The sequence below is a fragment of the Pleurodeles waltl genome, chromosome 12 (genome assembly GCF_031143425.1).
Source record: "Pleurodeles waltl isolate 20211129_DDA chromosome 12, aPleWal1.hap1.20221129, whole genome shotgun sequence".
Lineage (NCBI taxonomy): Eukaryota > Metazoa > Chordata > Amphibia > Caudata > Salamandridae > Pleurodeles > Pleurodeles waltl.
The window spans coordinates 106,047,651-106,066,666 of NC_090451.1; the positions used below are offsets into that span (position 1 = coordinate 106,047,651).

The following is a 19,016-nucleotide window of genomic DNA, read 5'->3' on the forward strand; positions in this document are numbered from 1 at the left end:
TGGCCCGTACGGGGATCGAACCCGCAACCTTGGCGTTATTAGCACCACGCTCTAACCAACTGAGCTAACCAGCTATGAGTACTAAAGATATCCTTTTTCCATGTAATGCAGATAGATAGAAGAGTTGGTCTCACTATCGCAATTCCTTCATACTTTTCTCCTCCCCCCCCTGTCTGGATTACAATAACAAGAGCTGTGGAGTGCTGCATGCCAGCCTCAGTGCCTCTTCTTTCAGTCAATCTCACTGTGTGCTGTGATATCTTTGTAACATCGCTTGTTGCCGGAAAAAAAGGAAAGGATGGATAGTATTTTTATTCTTTTACAACAAAACCCAAAATGCATCGGCTTGCTTGCTCATTAATTTTACAAGGCCAGCTGCTTTTGAGATATTATAATTATAGTGGTTATTCGGCGTTGGAGGTAAGAGAGTTTTTTTTAGGTCTGGCCGTTACTTCTGCTTCAAATTACTTGAGCTCATGTCAACAAAGTAACAACAAAACATAGCCAACGGTTCGTTGCTCAAGCCTTCCCTACTGCGCCTTCCCATGTCTCTCCTGCCGACCACAGTGCAGGAAATCTGAGTTTGCATTTGCGCGAAGAGACGTACAACACAAGAAGGCGCGCTTTTGTGCGCCGGGCACCAACCGGTCTGTGCATTCCTCACTGTCGTGAGATCAGTTTACTCAGCAGAGCATGACGCTGCAATTGGTTAGTAGGGCAGGCCTAACCAGAATAGTATATTTGGGGTCATGTATTTGATTGCATTTTTAAAACAGTAACAGAACTTAACTGCAATGTTTAAATAGGTCTAGACATATTTAAACAGTGTCAATTTAATAGCAGAATTGTGGACAATTCAGAGGGGAGGCACCAATGTTTTTTTTTCCTATCGGGTGGATGCGGCATTAAAGAGTTTGAAGACCACTGGTCTAAGTGGACACTAATATACCTGGATGCTCCTGAATCCTCGCAACAGATGCCAGCAAACCTGGCTGGAGAGCTACTGTGTTGGACTGATCCTGTCGATTCAAGTGGTCTTTCCTAGAGAGTCGGAGGTCATGGAAATAGATGGAGTTGATGGTAATCTACAGGGCTTTGAAGTTTTCCCATCATCATCTGTCTCAAAAAAATGTGCTAGTAAAGACAGAGAATAAGGTAGCTGTCTTTTACATCAACCAACAGTGAAGCATGCATTCAAAATCCTTCAATGCAATAGCAGAACAATTGGGTTATTGGGCAGAGATCAACCTGTTGCACACGTCAGCAGTACACATCAAGGGCACCGACAATGTGATGGCAGACAGCTGGAGGTTTCCAAATTTGCTGGAGTTGACGTTATCCAGGTCGTTGTTTTGAGAGATATGCCGAGAGTTTGTGAAACCCTTTCTGGATCTCTTTTCAAACAAGGACAATGCTCATCTTTGTCGATTCTGATCCAGGCTTCCGGAACAAGGAGCCTAGGTAGTGCACGTATTGGTGATAAAGTGGCTGAGAAGTCTCCTTTATACATTCCCCCACTTTTTATTGATCCAGATGGTTCTCTTCAAGTCTCAGCAGGGGGGAGGGAACCTTATTCTTGTGGGCCCTTATTGGCCAGAGATGTCATGGTTTCCTTTTCTGAACCCCTGGCTCTTCTACCTCCTTGGGTACTGCTCAAGTGTGTCTCTCTCAGAACGTCGTCCCTGACCTTCTTGCTCCAACTCACTCTATCACTTTGGAGGTTGAGAAGTCTGGACTGCTAGCAAAGGGTCTTTCCTCTTCCTTAGTGGAGTTAATTCAGCACTCCAGCAGGCCTTCTACTTCGAAGTCTTACTCAAAGAACTGGAAGTCTTTTGAGACGTGATGTTCAGCTCATGATCTTTTGGCACCTACCTGTAGTTTGTCTGCTATTTTGCATTTTCTTCTGAATGGGTTTCACTTGAATCTCTTTCCACTCTGAAAGCTCATTGCTTTGCGATAAAGGTTTTTAGGGACTTTTCTGTACCTTCGTCGATGTTACAGTCTTTGGTGTCTAGACTGTTCTGATCTTTTGTCAATTGTAAGACCAGTTGAAAAATCCCTTTTCTCCAACTCAGAATCTTCTTACTCTTTTATAGGCTTTGCAATTTTATCTCTTTGAGGATCTGGATACTGTAGACATAAAGATTGTTTCCTATAAAGTTATTTTCCTATTTCCTATCACCTTGCTGAGAACAATTGGGGAGCTGGGAGCCTTAAAATGCTGTCCTCTCTTCATTTGATACTTTGGAAGATATGGTAACTTTAAGGCCTAGCCTTACCTTTGCTGCAAAGGTTAAGTCTATTTTTGATAGATCTTAGGAAATAATTCTTCCTTCTTTCATTCCCTCTCCTTCCTCTCCCGAGGAACATTTTCTGAATACACTTGATGTTTAAAGAGCTCTTTTCATTTATGTCACCAGGCCTCTGCAGTTCAGGAAAACCGACTCCTTTTTTGTGACTTTTGGACAGCCTGGAAAAGACAAGAAGGTGACTTTTATGACTCTGAGTAGGTGGATTAAGTTGTCAATTTTTCTGGCTTTGCAAGGCTTTTTAGAATATCTTCCAGTTCAGGGATGGTCTACGAGAGGAATGGCCACCTCCTGGGTTGAATTCCAGTGAGTAACAATCTAGGAAATTCCTAGGGTGGCTACTTGGTCCTCAGAGCATACATTTGTCAAGCATTATGGCTTAATAATTTTTCTGTTTTGCATTTGAGTACCAATGTTTTGAACTCTGCATTACCCTTAGTCCATCTTGTCTTTGTCACAAACATTACATCCTGCCCACCTTCCCATCAGTCCTTTGGCAAGGGCTTGGCACCCAGGTTGGGTGCATGGGGCTAGCATTTAAGGATCCTCCTGTTCTTTCTTCCTGTTGGAAGGTGACATCACCTTACTTTGGAATGACTGTCACAAGGACGCAATGGACTAAGGCTAATGAAGATTACCAATAAGTAACCAACGCATCACCATTCTTTCTGAATGTGCGTGGCTCATTCCGCAGGACTTGTTCTTTGTATGATTCCTGGATTTTCAGAAGCCCTTTGATGGCAGCACCACCACACTGAAAATTGTTTCAGCACCACTGTACAAGGGTCAGTTGTCATGCTCATCTGCGACGTAAATTTGCATTTAAGTAGTCTAACTCCCCAGGCCTTTTCTTTTGCTGAATTTGCCTTTGTGAGTTTTCTGTCAATCACTGTCGACTTCCTTTCTTCTTTCACTTCACCTTCGCCTTCAGTGTATCTTTCGGCCCTCTTAAGAGACACACCCCCTTGTAGCCACTTCTATACTTCTGTCACCTAATTATTTTCCTATCCTTTCCCCTGTAACGTTGCTGATCCTAGCTATAGCATCACTATCCAGAATCTGTTCACCTGAGTTATGTTCCTCTTATCCCCACGCATCTAATAATCAGCTCTTGGTCTCCCTCCACCTCTCACGAGACATAGTCTGAGGCAGTGTCTCCATCTTGGAGAGACAATCCCTTGCACTTGTGTTGTTCTACTGGCGCTGCCGGCTTGAGCTTTGGTCAGCAGTGGCAAAAGAAGGACTAATGGAAAGTGAACGTATACTGGAGCAACAGAGTGTATGGATTTATAAGAGCTTGATTAAATGAGAAAAAAAGAGTTTAGTTGAGAGAAAAAATGCAACCTGGCCCGTACGGGGATCGAACACGCGACCTTGACGTAATTAGCACCACACTCTAACCAACTGAGCTAACCGGACATGAGTACTACAGGTATCCTTTTTTCATGAAATGCAGATAGATAGAAGAGTTGGTCTCACTATCGCAATTCCTTCATACTTTTCTCCTTCCGCCCCCTGTCTGGATTACAATAACAAGAGCTGTGGAGTGCTGCACGCCAGCCTCAGTGCCTCTTCTTTCACTCAATCTCACTGTGTGCTGTGATATCTTTGTAACATCGCTTGTTGCTGGAAAAAAAGGAAAGGATGGATAGTATTTTTATTCTTTTACAACAAAACCCAAAATGCGTCGGCTTGCTTGGTCATTAAGTTTACAAGGCCAGCTGCTTTTGAGATATTATAGTTATAGTGGTTATTCGGCGTTGGAGGTAAGAGAGTTTTTTTTAGGTCTGGCCGTTCCTTCTGCTTCAAATTACTTGAGCTCATGTCAACAAAGTAACAACAAAACATAGCCAACGGTTCGTTGCTCAAGCCTTCCCTACTGCGCCTTCCCATGTCTCTCCTGCCGACCACAGTGCAGGAAATCTGAGTTTGCATTTGCGCGAAGAGACGTACAACACAAGAAGGCTCGCTTTTGTGCGCCGGGCACCACCCGGCCTGTGCATTCCTCACTGTTGTGAGATCAGTTTACTCAGCAGAGCATGATGCTGCAATTGGTTAGTAGGGCAGGCCTGACCAGAATAGTATATTTGGGGTCATGTATTTGATTGCATTTTTAAAACAGTAACAGAACTTAACTGCAATGTTTAAATAGGTCTAGACATATTTAAACAGTGTCAATTTAATAGAAGAATTGTGGACAATTCAGAGGGGAGGCACCAATGTTTTTTTTTCCCATTGGGTGGATGCGGCATTAAAGAGTTTGAAGACCACTGGTCTAAGTGGACACTAATATACCTGGATGCTCCTAAATCCTCGCAACAGATGCCAGCAAACCTGGCTGGAGAGCTACTGTGTTGGACTGATCCTGTCCATTCAAGTGGTCTTTCCTAGAGAGTCGGAGGTCATGGAAATAGATGGAGTTGATGGTAATCTACAGGGCTTTGAAGTTTTCCCATCATCATCTGTCTCAAAAAAATGTACTAGTAAAGACAGAGAATAAGGTAGCTGTCTTTTACATTAACAAACAGTGAAGCATGCATTCAAAATCCCTCAATGCAATAGCAGAACAATTGGGTTATTGGGCAGCGATCAACCTGTTGCACACGTCGGCAGTACACATCAAGGGCACCGACAATGTGATGGCAGACAGCTGAAGGTTTCCAAATTTGCTGGAGTTGACATTATCCAGGTCGTTGTTTTGAGAGATATGCCGAGAGTTTGTGAAACCCTTTCTGGATCTCTTTTCAAACAAGGACAATGCTCATCTTTGTCGATTCTGATTCAGGCTTCCGGAACAAGGAGCCTAGGTAGTGGACGTATTGGTGATAAAGTGGCTGAGAAGTCTCCTTTATACATTCCCCCCCTTTTTATTGATCCAGATGGTTCTCTTCAAGTCTCAGCAGGGGGGAGGGAACATTATTCTTGTGGGCCCTTATTGGCCAGAGTTGTCATGGTTTCCTCTTCTGAACCCCTGGCTCTTTTACTTCCTTGGGTACTGCTCAAGTGTGTCTCTCTCAGAACGTCGTCCCTGACCTTCTTGCTCCAACTCACTCTATCGCTTTGGAGGTTGAGAAGTCTGCACTGCTAGTAAAGGGTCTTTCCTCTTCCTTAGTGGAGTTAATTCAGCACTCCAGCAGGCCTTCTACTTCGAAGTCTTACTCAAAGAACTGGAAGTCTTTTGAGACGTGATGTTCAGCTCATGATCTTTTGGCACCTACCTGTAGTTTGTCTGCTATTTTGCATTTTCTTCTGAATGGGTTTCACTTGAATCTCTTTCCACTCTGAAAGCTCATTGCTTTGCGATAAAGGTTTTTATGGACTTTTCTGTACCTTCGTCGATGTTACAGTCTTTGGTGTCTAGACTGTTCTGATCTTTTGTAAATTGTAAGACCAGTTGAAAAATCCCTTTTCTCCAACTCAGAATCTTCTTACTCTTTTATAGGCTTTGCAATTTTATCTCTTTGAGGATCTGGATACTGTAGACATAAAGATTGTTTCCTATAAAGTTATTTTCCTATTTCCTATCACCTTGCTGAGAACAATTGGGGAGCTCGGAGCCTTAAAATGCTGATCTCTCTTAATTTGATACTTTGGAAGGTATGGTAACTTTAAGGCCTAGCCTTACCTTTGCTGCAAAGGTTAAGTCTATTTTTGATAGATCTTAGGAAATAATTCTTCCTTCTTTCATTCCCTCTCCTTCCTCTCCGGAGGAACATTTTCTGAATACACTTGATGTTTAAAGAGCTCTTTTCATTTATGTCACCAGGCCTCTGCAGTTCAGGAAAACCGACTCCTTGTTTGTGACTTTTGGACAGCCTGGAAAAGACAAGAAGGTGACTTTTATGACTCTGAGTAGGTGGATTAAGTTGTCAATTTTTCTGGCTTTGCAAGGCTTTTTAGAATCTTCCAGTTCAGGGATGGTCTACGAGAGGAATGGCCACCTCCTGGGTTGAATTCCAGTGAGTAACAATCTAGGAAATTCCTAGGGTGGCTACTTGGTCCTCAGAGCATACATTTGTCAAGCATTATGGCTTAATAATTTTTCTGTTTTGCATTTGAGTACCAATGTTTTGAACTCTGCATTACCCTTAGTCCATCTTGTCTTTGTCACAAACATTACATCCTGCCCACCTTCCCATCAGTCCTTTGGCAAGGGCTTGGCACCCAGGTTGGGTGCATGGGGCTAGCATTTAAGGATCCTCCTGTTCTTTCTTCCTGTTGGAAGGTGACATCACCTTACTTTGTAATGACTGTCACAAGGACGCAATGGACTAAGGCTAATGAAGATTACCAATAAGTAACCAACGCATCACCACTCTTTCTGAATGTGCGTGGCTCATTCCGCAGGACTTGTTCTTTGTATGATTTCTGGATTTTCAGAAGCCCTTAGTTGGCAGCACCCCCACACTGAAAATTGTTTCAGCACCACTGTACAAGGGTCAGTTGTCATGCTCATCTGCGGCGTAAATTTGCATTGAAGTAGTCTAACTCCCCAGGCCTTGTCTTTTGCTCAATTTGCCTTTGTGAGTTTTCTCTCAATCACTGTCGACTTCCTTTGATCTTTCTTTCTTCTTTCACTTCACCTTCGCCTTCAGTGTATCTTTCGGCCCTCTTAAGAGACACACCCCCTTGTAGCCACTTCTATACTTCTGTCACCTAATTATTTTCCTATCCTTTCCCCTGTAACGTTGCTGATCCTAGCTATAGCATCACTATCCAGAATCTGTTCACCTGAGTTATGTTCCTCTTATCCCCACGCATGTAATAATCAGCTCTTGGTCTCCCTCCACCTCTCACGAGACATAGTCTGAGGCAGTGTCTCCATCTTGGAGAGACAATCCCTTGCACTTGTGTTGTTCTACTGGCGCTGCGGGCTTGAGCTTTGGTCAGCAGTGGCAAAAGAAGGACTAATGGAAAGTGAACGTATACTGGAGCAACAGAGTGTATGGATTTATGAGAGCTTGATTAAATGAGAAAAAAAGAGTTTAGTTGAGAGAAAAAATGCAACCTGGCCCGTACAGGGATCGAACCCACGACCTTGGCGTTATTAGCACCACGCTTTAACCAACTGAGCTAACCAGCCATGCGTACAAAAGATATCCTTTTTCCATGTAATGCAGATAGATAGAAGAGTTGGTCTCACTATCGCAATTCCTTCATACTTTTCTCCTTCCGCCCCCTGTCTGGATTACAATAACAAGAGCTGTGGGGTGCTGCACGCCAGCCTCAGTGCCTCTTCTTTCACTCAATCTCACTGTGTGCTGTGATATCTTTGTAACATCGCTTGTTGCCGGAAAAAAAGGAAAGGAAGGATAGTATTTTTATTCTTTTACAACAAAACCCAAAATGCATCGGCTTGCTTGGTCATTAAGTTTACAAGGCCAGCTGCTTTTGAGATATTACAATTATAGTGGTTATTCGGAGTTGGAGGTAAGAGAGTTTTTTTTAGGTCTGGCCGTTCCTTCTGCTTCAAATTACTTGAGCTCATGTCAACAAAGTAACAACAAAACATAGCCAACGGTTCGTTGCTCAAGCCTTCCCTACTGCGCCTTCCCATGTCTCTCCTGCCGACCACAGTGCAGGAAATCTGAGTTTGCATTTGCGCGAAGAGACGTACAACACAAGAAGGCGCGCTTTCGTGCGCCGGGCACCACCCGGCCTGAGCATTCCTCACTGTTGTGAGATCAGTTTACTCAGCAGAGCATGACGCTGCAATTGGTTAGTAGGGGAGGCCTGACCAGAATAGTATATTTGGGGTCATGTATTTGATTGCATTTTTAAAACAGTAACAGAACTTAACTGCAATGTTTAAATAGGTCTAGACATATTTAAACAGTGTCAATTTAATAGAAGAATTGTGGACAATTCAGAGGGGAGGCACCATTTTTTTTTTTCCCATTGGGTGGATGCGGCATTAAAGAGTTGGAAGACCACTGGTCTAAGTGGACACTAATATACCTGGATGCTCCTGAATCCTCGCAACAGATGCCAGCAAACCTGGCTGGAGAGCTACTGTGTTGGACTGATCCTGTCGATTCAAGTGGTCTTTCCTAGAGAGTCGGAGGTCATGGAAATAGATGGAGTTGATGGTAATCTACAGGGCTTTGAAGTTTTCCCATCATCATCTGTCTCAAAAAAATGTGCTAGTAAAGATAGAGAATAAGGTAGCTGTCTTTTACATTAACCAACAGTGAAGCATGCATTCAAAATCCTTCAATGCAATAGCAGAACAATTGGGTTATTGGTCAGAGATCAACCTGTTGCACACGTCGGCAGTACACATCAAGGGCACCGACAATGTGATGGCAGACAGCTGGAGGTTTCCAAATTTGCTGGAGTTGACGTTATCCAGGTCGTTGTTTTGAGAGATATGCCGAGAGTTTGTGAAACCCTTTCTGGATCTCTTTTCAAACAAGGACAATGCTCATCTTTGTCGATTCTGATCCAGGCTTCCGGAACAAGGAACCTAGGTAGTGGACGTATTGGTGATAAAGTGGCTGAGAAGTCTCCTTTATACATTCCCCCACTTTTTATTGATCCAGATGGTTCTCTTCAAGTCTCAGCAGGGGGGAGGGAACTTTATTCTTGTGGGCCCTTATTGGCCAGAGATGTCATGGTTTCCTCTTCTGAACCCCTGGCTCTTCTACCTCCTTGAGTACTGCTCAAGTGTGTCTCTGTCAGAATGTCGTCCCTGACCTTCTTGCTCCAACTCACTCTATCGCTTTGGAGGTTGAGAAGTCTGGACTGCTAGCAAAGGGTCTTTCCTCTTCCTTAGTGGAGTTAATTCAGCACTCCAGCAGGCCTTCTACTTCGAAGTCTTACTCAAAGAACTGGAAGTCTTTTGAGATGTGATGTTCTGCTCATGATCTTTTGGCACCTACCTGTAGTTTGTCTGCTATTTTGCATTTTCTTCTGAATGGGTTTCACTTGAATTTCTTTCCACTCTGAAAGCTCATTGCTTTGCGATAAAGGTTTTTAGGGACTTTTCTGTACCTTCGTCGATGTTACAATCTTTGGTGTCTAGACTGTTCTGATCTTTTGTCAATTGTAAGACCAGTTGAAAAATCCCTTTTCTCCAACTCAGAATATTCCTACTCTTTTATAGGCTTTGCAATTTTATCTCTTTGAGGATCTGGATACTGTAGACATAAAGATTGTTTCCTATAAAGTTATTTTCCTATTTCCTATCACCTTGCTGAGAACAATTGGGGAGCTGGGAGCCTTAAAATGCTGTGCTCTCTTCATTTGATACTTTGGAAGATGGGGTAACTTTAAGGCCTAGCCTTACCTTTGCTGCAAAGGTTAAGTCTATTTTTGATAGATCTTAGGAAATAATTCTTCCTTCTTTCATTCCCTCTCCTTCCTCTCCGGAGGAACATTTGCTGAATACACTTGATGTTTAAAGAGCTCTTTTCATTCATGTCACCAGGCCTCTGCAGTTCAGGAAAACCGACTCCTTGTTTGTGACTTTTGGACAGCCTGGAAAAGACAAGAAGGTGACTTTTATGACTCTGAGTACGTGGATTAAGTTGTCAATTTTTCTGGCTTTGCAAGGCTTTTTAGAATATCTTCCAGTTCAGGGATGGTATACGAGAGGAATGGCCACCTCCTGGGTTGAATTCCAGTGAGTAACAATCTAGGAAATTCCTAGGGTGGCTACTTGGTCCCCAGAGCATACATTTGTCAAGCATTATGGCTTAATAATTTTTCTGTTTTGCATTTGAGTACCAATGTTTTGAACTCTGCATTACCCTTAGTCCATCTTGTCTTTGTCACAAACATTACATCATGCCCACCTTCCCATCAGTCCTTTGGCAAGGGCTTGGCACCCAGGTTGGGTGCATGGGGCTAGCATTTAAGGATCCTCCTGTTCTTTCTTCCTGTTGGAAGGTGACATCACCTTACTTTGTAATGACTGTCACAAGGACGTAATGGACTAAGGCTAATGAAGATTACCAATAAGTAACCAACGCATCATCACTCTTTCTGAATGTGCGTGGCTCATTCCGCAGGACTAGTTCTTTGTATGATTAATGGATTTTCAGAAGCCCTTTGATGGCAGCACCCCCACACTGAAAATTGTTTCAGCACCACTGTACAAGGGTCAGTTGTCATGCTCATCTGCGGCGTAAATTTGCATTGAAGTAGTCTTACTCCCCAGGCCTTGTCTTTTGCTCAATTTGCCTTTGTGAGTTTTCTCTCAATCACTGTCAAACTTCCTTTGATCTTTCTTTCTTCTTTCACTTCACCTTCGCCTTCAGTGTATCTTTCGGCCCTCTTAAGAGACACACCCCCTTGTAGCCACTTCTGTACTTCTGTCACCTAATTATTTTCCTATCATTTCCCCTGTAACGTTGCTGATCCTAGCTATAGCATCACTATCCAGAATCTGTTCACCTGAGTTATGTTCCTCTTATCCCCACGCATCTAATAATCAGCACTTGGTCTCCCTCCACCTCTCACGAGACATAGTCTGAGGCAGTGTCTCCATCTTGGAGAGACAATCCCTTGCACTTGTGTTGTTCTACTGGCGCTGCCGGCTTGAGCTTTGGTCAGCAGTGGCAAAAGAAGGACTAATGGAAAGTGAACGTATACTGGAGCAACAGAGTGTATGGATTTATAAGAGCTTGATTAAATGATAAAAAAAGAGTTTAGTTGAGAGAAAAAATGCAACCTGGCCCGTACGGGGATCGAACCCGCGACCTTGACGTTAATAGCACCACGCTCTAACCAACTCAGCTAACCGGCCATGAGTACTACAGATATCCTTTTTTCATGAAATGCAGATAGAAAGAAGAGTTGGTCTTACTATCGCAATTCCTTCATACTTTTCTCCTTCCGCCCCCTGTCTGCATTACAATAACAAGAGCTGTGGAGTGCTGCACGCCAGCCTCAGTGCCTCTTCTTTCACTCAATCTCACTGTGTGCTGTGATATCTTTGTAACATCGCTTGTTGCCGGAAAAAAAGGAAAGGATGGATAGTATTTTTATTCTTTTACAACAAAACCCAAAATGCATCGGCTTGCTTGCTCATTAAGTTTACAAGGCCAGCTGCTTTTGAGATATTATAATTATAGTGGTTATTCGGCGTTGGAGGTAAGAGAGTTTTTTTTAGGTCTGGCCGTTCCTTCTGCTTCAAATTACTTGAGCTCATGTCAACAAAGTAACAACAAAACATAGCCAACAGTTCGTTGCTCAAGGCTTCCCTACTGCGCCTTCCCATGTCTCTCCTGCCGACCACAGTGCAGGAAATCTGAGTTTGCATTTGCGCGAAGAGACGTGCAACACAAGAAGGCGCGCTTTCGTGCGCCGGGCACCACCCGGCCTGTGCATTCCTCACTGTCGTGAGATCAGTTTACTCAGCAGAGCATGACGCTGCAATTGGTTAGTAGGGCAGGCCTGACCAGAAAAGTATATTTGGGGTCATGTATTTGATTGCATTTTTAAAACAGTAACAGAACTTAACTGCAATGTTTAAATAGGTCTAGACATATTTAAACAGTGTCAATTTAATAGAATAATTGTGGACAATTCAGAGGGGAGGCACCAATGATTTTTTTTCCCATTGGGTGGATGCGGCATTAAAGAGCTTGAAGACCACTGGTCTAAGTGGACACTAGTACACCTGGATGCTCCTGAATTCCTCGCAACAGATGCCAGCAAACCTGGCTGGAGAGCAACTGTGTTGGACTGATCCTGTCGATTCAAGTGGTCTTTCCTAGAGGGTCGGAGGTCATGGAAATAGATGGAGTTGATGGTAATCTTCAGGGCTTTGAAGTTTTCCCATCATCATCTGTCTCAAAAAAATGTGCTAGTAAAGACAGAGAATAAGGTAGCTGTCTTTTACATTAACCAACAGTGAAGCATGCATTCAAAATCCCTCAATGCAATAGCAGAACAATTGGGTTATTGGGCAGAGATCAACCTGTTGCACACGTCGGCAGTACACATCAAGGGCACCGACAATGTGATGGCAGACAGCTGGAGGTTTCCAAATTTGCTGGAGTTGACGTTATCCAGGTCGTTGTTTTGAGAGATATGCCGAGAGTTTGTGAAACCCTTTCTGGATCTCTTTTCAAACAAGGACAATGCTCATCTTTGTCGATTCTGATCCAGGCTTCCGGAACAAGGAGCCTAGGTAGTGGACGTATTGGTGATAAAGTGGCTGAGAAGTCTCCTTTATACATTCCCCCACTTTTTATTGATCCAGATGGTTCTCTTCAAGTCTCAGCAGGGGGGAGGGAACCTTATTCTTGTGGGCCCTTATTGGCCAGAGATGTCATGGTTTCCTCTTCTGAACCCCTGGCTCTTCTACCTCCTTGGGTACTGCTCAAGTGTGTCTCTCTCAGAACGTCGTCCCTGACCTTCTTGCTCCAACTCACTCTATCGCTTTGGAGGTTGAGAAGTCTGGACTGCTAGCAAAGGGTCTTTCCTCTTCCTTAGTGGAGTTAATTCAGCACTCCAGCAGGCCTTCTACTTCGAAGTCTTACTCAAAGAACTGGAAGTCTTTTGAGACGTGATGTTCTGCTCATGATCTTTTGGCACCTACCTGTAGTTTGTCTGCTATTTTGCATTTTCTTCTGAATGGGTTTCACTTGAATCTCTTTCCACTCTGAAAGCTCATTGCTTTTCGATAAAGGTTTTTAGGGACTTTTCTGTACCTTCGTCGATGTTACAATCTTTGGTGTCTAGACTGTTCTGATCCTTTGTCAATTGTAAGACCAGTTGAAAAATCCCTTTTCTCCAACTCAGAATCTTCCTACTCTTTTATAGGCTTTGCAATTTTATCTCTTTGAGGATCTGGATACTGTAGACATAAAGATTGTTTCCCATAAAGTTATTTTCCTATTTCCTATCACCTTGCTGAGAACAATTGGGGAGCTGGGAGCCTTAAAATGCTGTCCTCTCTTCATTTGATACTTTGGAAGATGGGGTAACTTTAAGGCCTAGCCTTACCTTTGCTGCAAAGGTTAAGTCTATTTTTGATAGATCTTAGGAAATAATTCTTCCTTCTTTCATTCCCTCTCCTTCCTCTCCAGAGGAACATTTGCTGAATACACTTGATGTTTAAAGAGCTCTTTTCATTCATGTCACCAGGCCTCTGCAGTTCAGGAAAACCGACTCCTTGTTTGTGACTTTTGGACATCCTGGAAAAGACAAGAAGGTGACTTTTATGACTCTGAGTAGGTGGATTAAGTTGTCAATTTTTCTGGCTTTGCAAGGCTTTTTAGAATATCTTCCAGTTCAGGGATGGTCTACGAGAGGAATGGCCACCTCCTGGGTTGAATTCCAGTGAGTAACAATCTAGGAAATTCCTAGGGTGGTTACTTGGGCCTCAATGCACACATTTGTGAAGCATTATCGCTTAATACATTTTCTGTTTTGCATTTGAGTACCAATGTTTTGAACTGTGCATTACCCTTAGTCCATCTTGTCTTTGTCACAAACATGACATCCTGCCCACCTTCCCATCAGTCCTTTGGCAAGAGCTTGGCACCCAGGTTGGGTGCATGGGGCTAGCATTTAAGGATTCTCCTGTTCTTTCTTCCTGTTGGAAGGTGACATCACCTTACTTTGTAATGACTGTCACAAGGACGCAATGGACTAAGGCTAATGAAGATTACCAATAAGTAACCAACGCATCACCACTCTTTCTGAATGTGCGTGGCTCATTCTGCAGGACTTGTTCTTTGTATGATTCCTGGATTTTCAGAAGCCCTTTGATGGCAGCACCCCCACGCTGAAAATTGTTTCAGCACCACTGGACAAGGGTCAGTTGTCATGCTCATCTGCGGCGTAAATTTGCCTTGAAGTAGTCTAACTCCCCAGGTCATGTCTTTTGCTCAATTTGCCTTTGTGAGTTTTCTTTCAATCACTGTTGATTTCCTTTGATCTTTCTTTCTTCTTTCACTTCACCTTCGCCTTCAGTGTATCTTTCGGCCCTGTTAAGAGACACGCCCCCTTGTAGCCACTTCTATACTTCTGTGACCTAATTATTTTCCTATCCTTTCCCCTGTAACGTTGCTGATCCTAGCTATAGCATGACTATCCAGAATCTGTTCACCTGAGTTATGTTCCTCTTATCCCCACGCATCTAATAATCAGCTCTTGGTCTCCCTCCACCTCTCACGTGACGTAGTCTGAGCCAGTGTCTCCATCTTGGAGAGACAATCTCTTGCACTTCTGTTGTTCTACTGGCGCTGCCGGCTTGAGCTTTGGTCAGAAGTGGCAAAAGAAGGACTAATGGAAAGTGAACGTGTACTGGAGCAACAGAGTGTATGGATTTACAAGCGTTTGAGTAAATGAGAAAAAAAGAGTTTACTTGAGAGAAAAAATTAACTTGGCCCGTACGGGGATCGAACCCGCGACATTGGCGTTATTAGGACCACGCTCTAACCAACTGAGCTAACCGGCCATGAATGACAGAGTTATCCTTTTTCCATGACATGCAGATACACAGAAGAGTCGGTCCCACTATCGCAATTCCTTCATACTTTTCTCCTTCCGTCCCCAGTCTGGATTGCAATAAGAAGAGCTGTTGAGTGCTGCACGCCAGCCTCAGCACCTCTTCTTTCAGTCAATGTCACTGTGTGCTGTGATATCTTTGTAACATTGGTTGTTGCCGGAAGAAAAGGAAAGGATGGATAGAATTTGTATTCTTTTACAACAAAACCCAAAATGCATCGGCTTGCTTGCTCATTAAGTTTACAAGGCCAGCTGCTTTTGAGATATTCTAATTATAGTGGTTATTCGGCGTTGGAGGTAAGAGAGTTGTTTTTAGGTCTGGCCGTTCCTTCTGCTTTAAATTACTTTAGCTCATGTCAACAAAGTAACCACAAAACATAGCCAACGGTTTGTTGCTCAAGCCTTCCCTACTGCACCTTCCCATGTCTCTCCTACCGACCACAGTGCAGGAAATTTGAGTTTGCATTTGCGCAATGAGACGTACAACACAAGAAGGAGCGCTTTCGTGCGCCGGGCACCACCCGGCCTGTGCATTCCTCACTGCCGTGAGATCAGTTTACTCAGCAGAGCATGACGCTGCAATTGGTTAGTAAGGCCTGCCTGACCAGAATAGTATATTTGGGGTCATGTATTTGATTGCATTTTTAAAACAGTAACAGAACTTAACTGCAATGTTTAAATAGGTCTAGACATATTTAAACAGTATCAATTTGATAGAAGAATTCTGGAAAATTCAGAGGGGAGGCACCAATGTTTTTTTTTCCCTTTGGGTGGATGTGGCATTAAAGAGTTTGAAGACCACTGGTCTAAGTGGACACTAATACACCTGGATCCTCCTGAATTCCTCGCAACAGATGCCATCAGACCTGGCTGGAGAGCTACTGTGTTGGACTGATCCTGTCGATTCTAGTGGTCTTTCCTAGAGAGTCGGAGGTCATGGAAGTAGATGGAGTTGATGGTAAGCTTCAGGGCTTTGAAGTTTTCCCATCATCATCTGTCTCAGAAAAATGTGCTAGTAAAGACAGAGAATAAGGTAGCGGTCTTTTACATTAACCAGCAGTGAAGCATGCATTCAAAATCCCTCAATGCAATAGCAGAACAATTGGGCTATTGGGCAGAGATCAACCTGTTGCATACGTCGGCAGTACACATCAAGGGCACTGACAATGTGATGGCAGACAGCTGGAGGTTTCCAAATTTGCTGGAATTGACGTTATCCAGGTCGTTGTTTTGAGAGATATGCCGAGAGTTTGTGAAACCCTTTCTGGATCTCTTTTCAAACAAGGACAATGCTCATCTTTGTCGATTCTGATCCAGGTTTCCGGAACAAGGAGCTTAGGTGGTGGACGTATTGGTGATAAAGTGGCTGAGAAGTCTCCTTTATACATTCCCCCCCTTTTTATTGATCCAGATGGTTCTCTTCAAGTCTCAGCAGGGGGAGGGAACTTGATTCTTGTTGACCCTGATTGGCCAGAGATGTCATGGTTTCCTCTTCTGAACCCCTGGCTCTTCTACCTCCTTATGTACTGCTCAAGTGTGTCTCTTCTCAGAACGTCGTCCCTGACCTTCTTGCTCCAACTCACTCTATCGCTTTGGAGGTTGAGAAGTCTGGACTGCTAGCAAAGGGTCTTTCCTCTTCCTTAGTGGAATTACTTCAGCACTCCAGCAGGCCTTCTACTTCATAGTCTTACTCAAAGAACTGGAAGTCCTTTCAGACGTGATGTTCTGCTCATGATCTTTTGGCACCTACCTGTAGTTTGTCTGCTATTTTGCATTTTTTTCTGAATGGGTTTCACTTGAATCTCTTTCCACTCTGAAAGCTCATTGGTTTGCGATAAAGGCTTTTAGGGACTTTTCTGAACTTTCATCGATGTTACACTCTTTGGTGTCTAGACTGTTATGATCTTTTGTCAATGGTAAGAACAATTAAAAATCCCTTTTCTCCAACTCAGAATCTTCCTACTCTTTTATAGGCTTTGCAATTTTATCTCTTTGAGGATCTGGATACTGTACAATTAAAGATTGTCTCCTATAAAGTTATTTTCCCTATTTGCTATCACCTTGCTGAGAACAATTGGGGAGCTGGGAGCCTTAAAATGCTGTCCTCTCTTCATTTGATACTTTGGAAGATGGGGTAACTTTAAGGCCTAGCCCTACCTTTGCTGCAAAGGTTAAGTCTATTTTTGATAGATCTTAGGAAATAATTCTTCCTTCTTTCATTCCCTCTCCTTCCTCTCCGGAGGAACATTTGTTGAATACACTTGATGTTTAAAGAGTTCTTTTCATTTATGTCACCAGGCCTCTGCAGTTCAAGAAAACCGACTTTTGGACAGCCTGGAAAAGACAAGAAGGTGACTTCTTTGACTCTGAGTAGGTGGATTAAGTTCTCAATTTTTCTGGCTTTGCAAGGCTTTTTAGAAAATCTTCCAGGTCAGGGATGGTCTACGAGAGAAATGGCCACCTCCTGGGTTGAATTCCAGTGAGTAACAATCTAGGATATTCCTAGGGTGGTTACTTGGGCCTCAGGGCATACATTTGTCAAGCATTATCGCTTAATACATTTTCTGTTTTGCATTTGAGTACCAATGTTTTGAACTCTGCATTACCCTAAGTCCATCTTGTCCTTGTCACAAACATTACATCCTGCCCACCTTCCCATCAGTCCTTTAGCAAGGGCTTGGCACCCAGGTTGGGTGCATGGCGCTAGCATTTAAGAATCCTCCTGTTCTTTCTTCCTCTTGGAGGGTGACATCACTTTACTTTGTAATGACTGTCACAAGGACGCAATGGACTAAGGCTAATGAAGATTACCAATAAGTAACCAACGCATCACCACTCTTTCTGAATGTGCGTGGCTCATTCTGCAGGACTTGTTCTTTGTATGATTCCTGGATTTTCAGAAGCCCTTTGATGGCAGCACCCCCACACTGAAAATTGTTTCAGCACCACTGGACAAGGGTCAGTTGTCATGCTCATCTGCGGCATAAATTTGCATTGAAGTAGTCTAACTCCCCAGGTCATGTCTTTTGCTCAATTTGCCTTTGTGAGTTTTCTCTCAATCATTGTTGATTTCCTTTGATCTTTCTTTCTTCTTTCACTTCACCTTCGCCTTCAGTGTATCTTTCGGCCCTGTTAAGAGACACGCCCCCTTGTAGCCACTTCTATACTTCTGTCACCTAATTATTTTCCTATCCTTTCCCCTGTAACGTTGCTGATCCTAGCTATAGCATGACTATCCAGAATCTGTTCACCTGAGTTATGTTCCTCTTATCCCCACGCATCTAATAATCAGCTCTTGGTCTCCCTCCACCTCTCACGTGACATAGTCTGAGCCAGTGTCTCCATCTTGGAGAGACAATCTCTTGCACTTCTGTTGTTCTACTGGCGCTGCCGGCTTGAGCTTTGGTCAGAAGTGGCAAAAGAAGGACTAATGGAAAGTGAACGTGTACTGGAGCAACAGAGTGTATGGATTTACAAGCGTTTGATTAAATGAGAAAAAAAGAGTTTAATTGAGAGAAAAAACTTACCTTGGCCCATACGGGGATCGAACCCGCGACCTTGGCGTTATTAGCACCATGCTCTAACCAACTGAGCTAACCGGCCATGAATGACCGAGTTATCCTTTTTCCATGACATGCAGATACACAGAAGAGTCGGTCTCACTATCGCAATTTCTTCATGCTTTTCTCCTTCTGTCCCCTGTCTGGATTGCAATAACAAAAGCTGTTGAGTGCTGCACGCCAGCCTCAGCGCCTCTTCTTTCAGTCAATGTCACTGTGTGCTGAGATATCTTTGTAACATTGGTTGTTGCCGGAAGAAAAGGAAAGGATGGAAAGGATTTCTATTCTTTTACAACAAAACCCAAAATGCATCGGCTTGCTTGCTCATTAAGTTTACAAGGCCAGCTGCTTTTGAGATATTCTAATTATAGTGGTTATTCGGCGTTGGAGGTAAGAGAGTTATTTTTAGGTCTGGCCGTTCCTTCTGCTTTAAATTACTCTAGCTCATGTCAACAAAGTAACAACAAAACATAGCCAACGGTTTGTTGCTCAAGCCTTCCCTACTGCACCTTCCCATGTCTCTCCTGCAGACCACAGTGCAGGAAATTTGAGTTTGCATTTGCGCAAAGAGACATACAACACAAGAAGGCGCGCTTTCGTGTGCCGGGCACCACCGGCCTGTGCATTTCTCACTGCCGTGAGATCAGTTTACTCAGCAGAGCATGACGCTGCAATTGGTTAG

At 43.5% G+C, this 19,016-nt stretch overlaps 3 non-coding genes across 3 annotated transcripts; all 3 read right to left on the reverse strand.

The window, feature by feature from the left end:
* On the reverse strand, positions 1-74 carry TRNAI-AAU (transfer RNA isoleucine (anticodon AAU)). The gene has a single exon. It is a non-coding gene; the product is annotated as a tRNA-Ile (tRNA).
* A 10,910-nt stretch (positions 75-10,984) lies between these two features.
* TRNAN-AUU (transfer RNA asparagine (anticodon AUU)) lies at positions 10,985-11,058 on the reverse strand. The gene has a single exon. It is a non-coding gene; the product is annotated as a tRNA-Asn (tRNA).
* A 7,245-nt stretch (positions 11,059-18,303) lies between these two features.
* Positions 18,304-18,377, reverse strand: TRNAI-AAU (transfer RNA isoleucine (anticodon AAU)). The gene has a single exon. It is a non-coding gene; the product is annotated as a tRNA-Ile (tRNA).
* Positions 18,378-19,016: the final 639 nt, after the last annotated feature.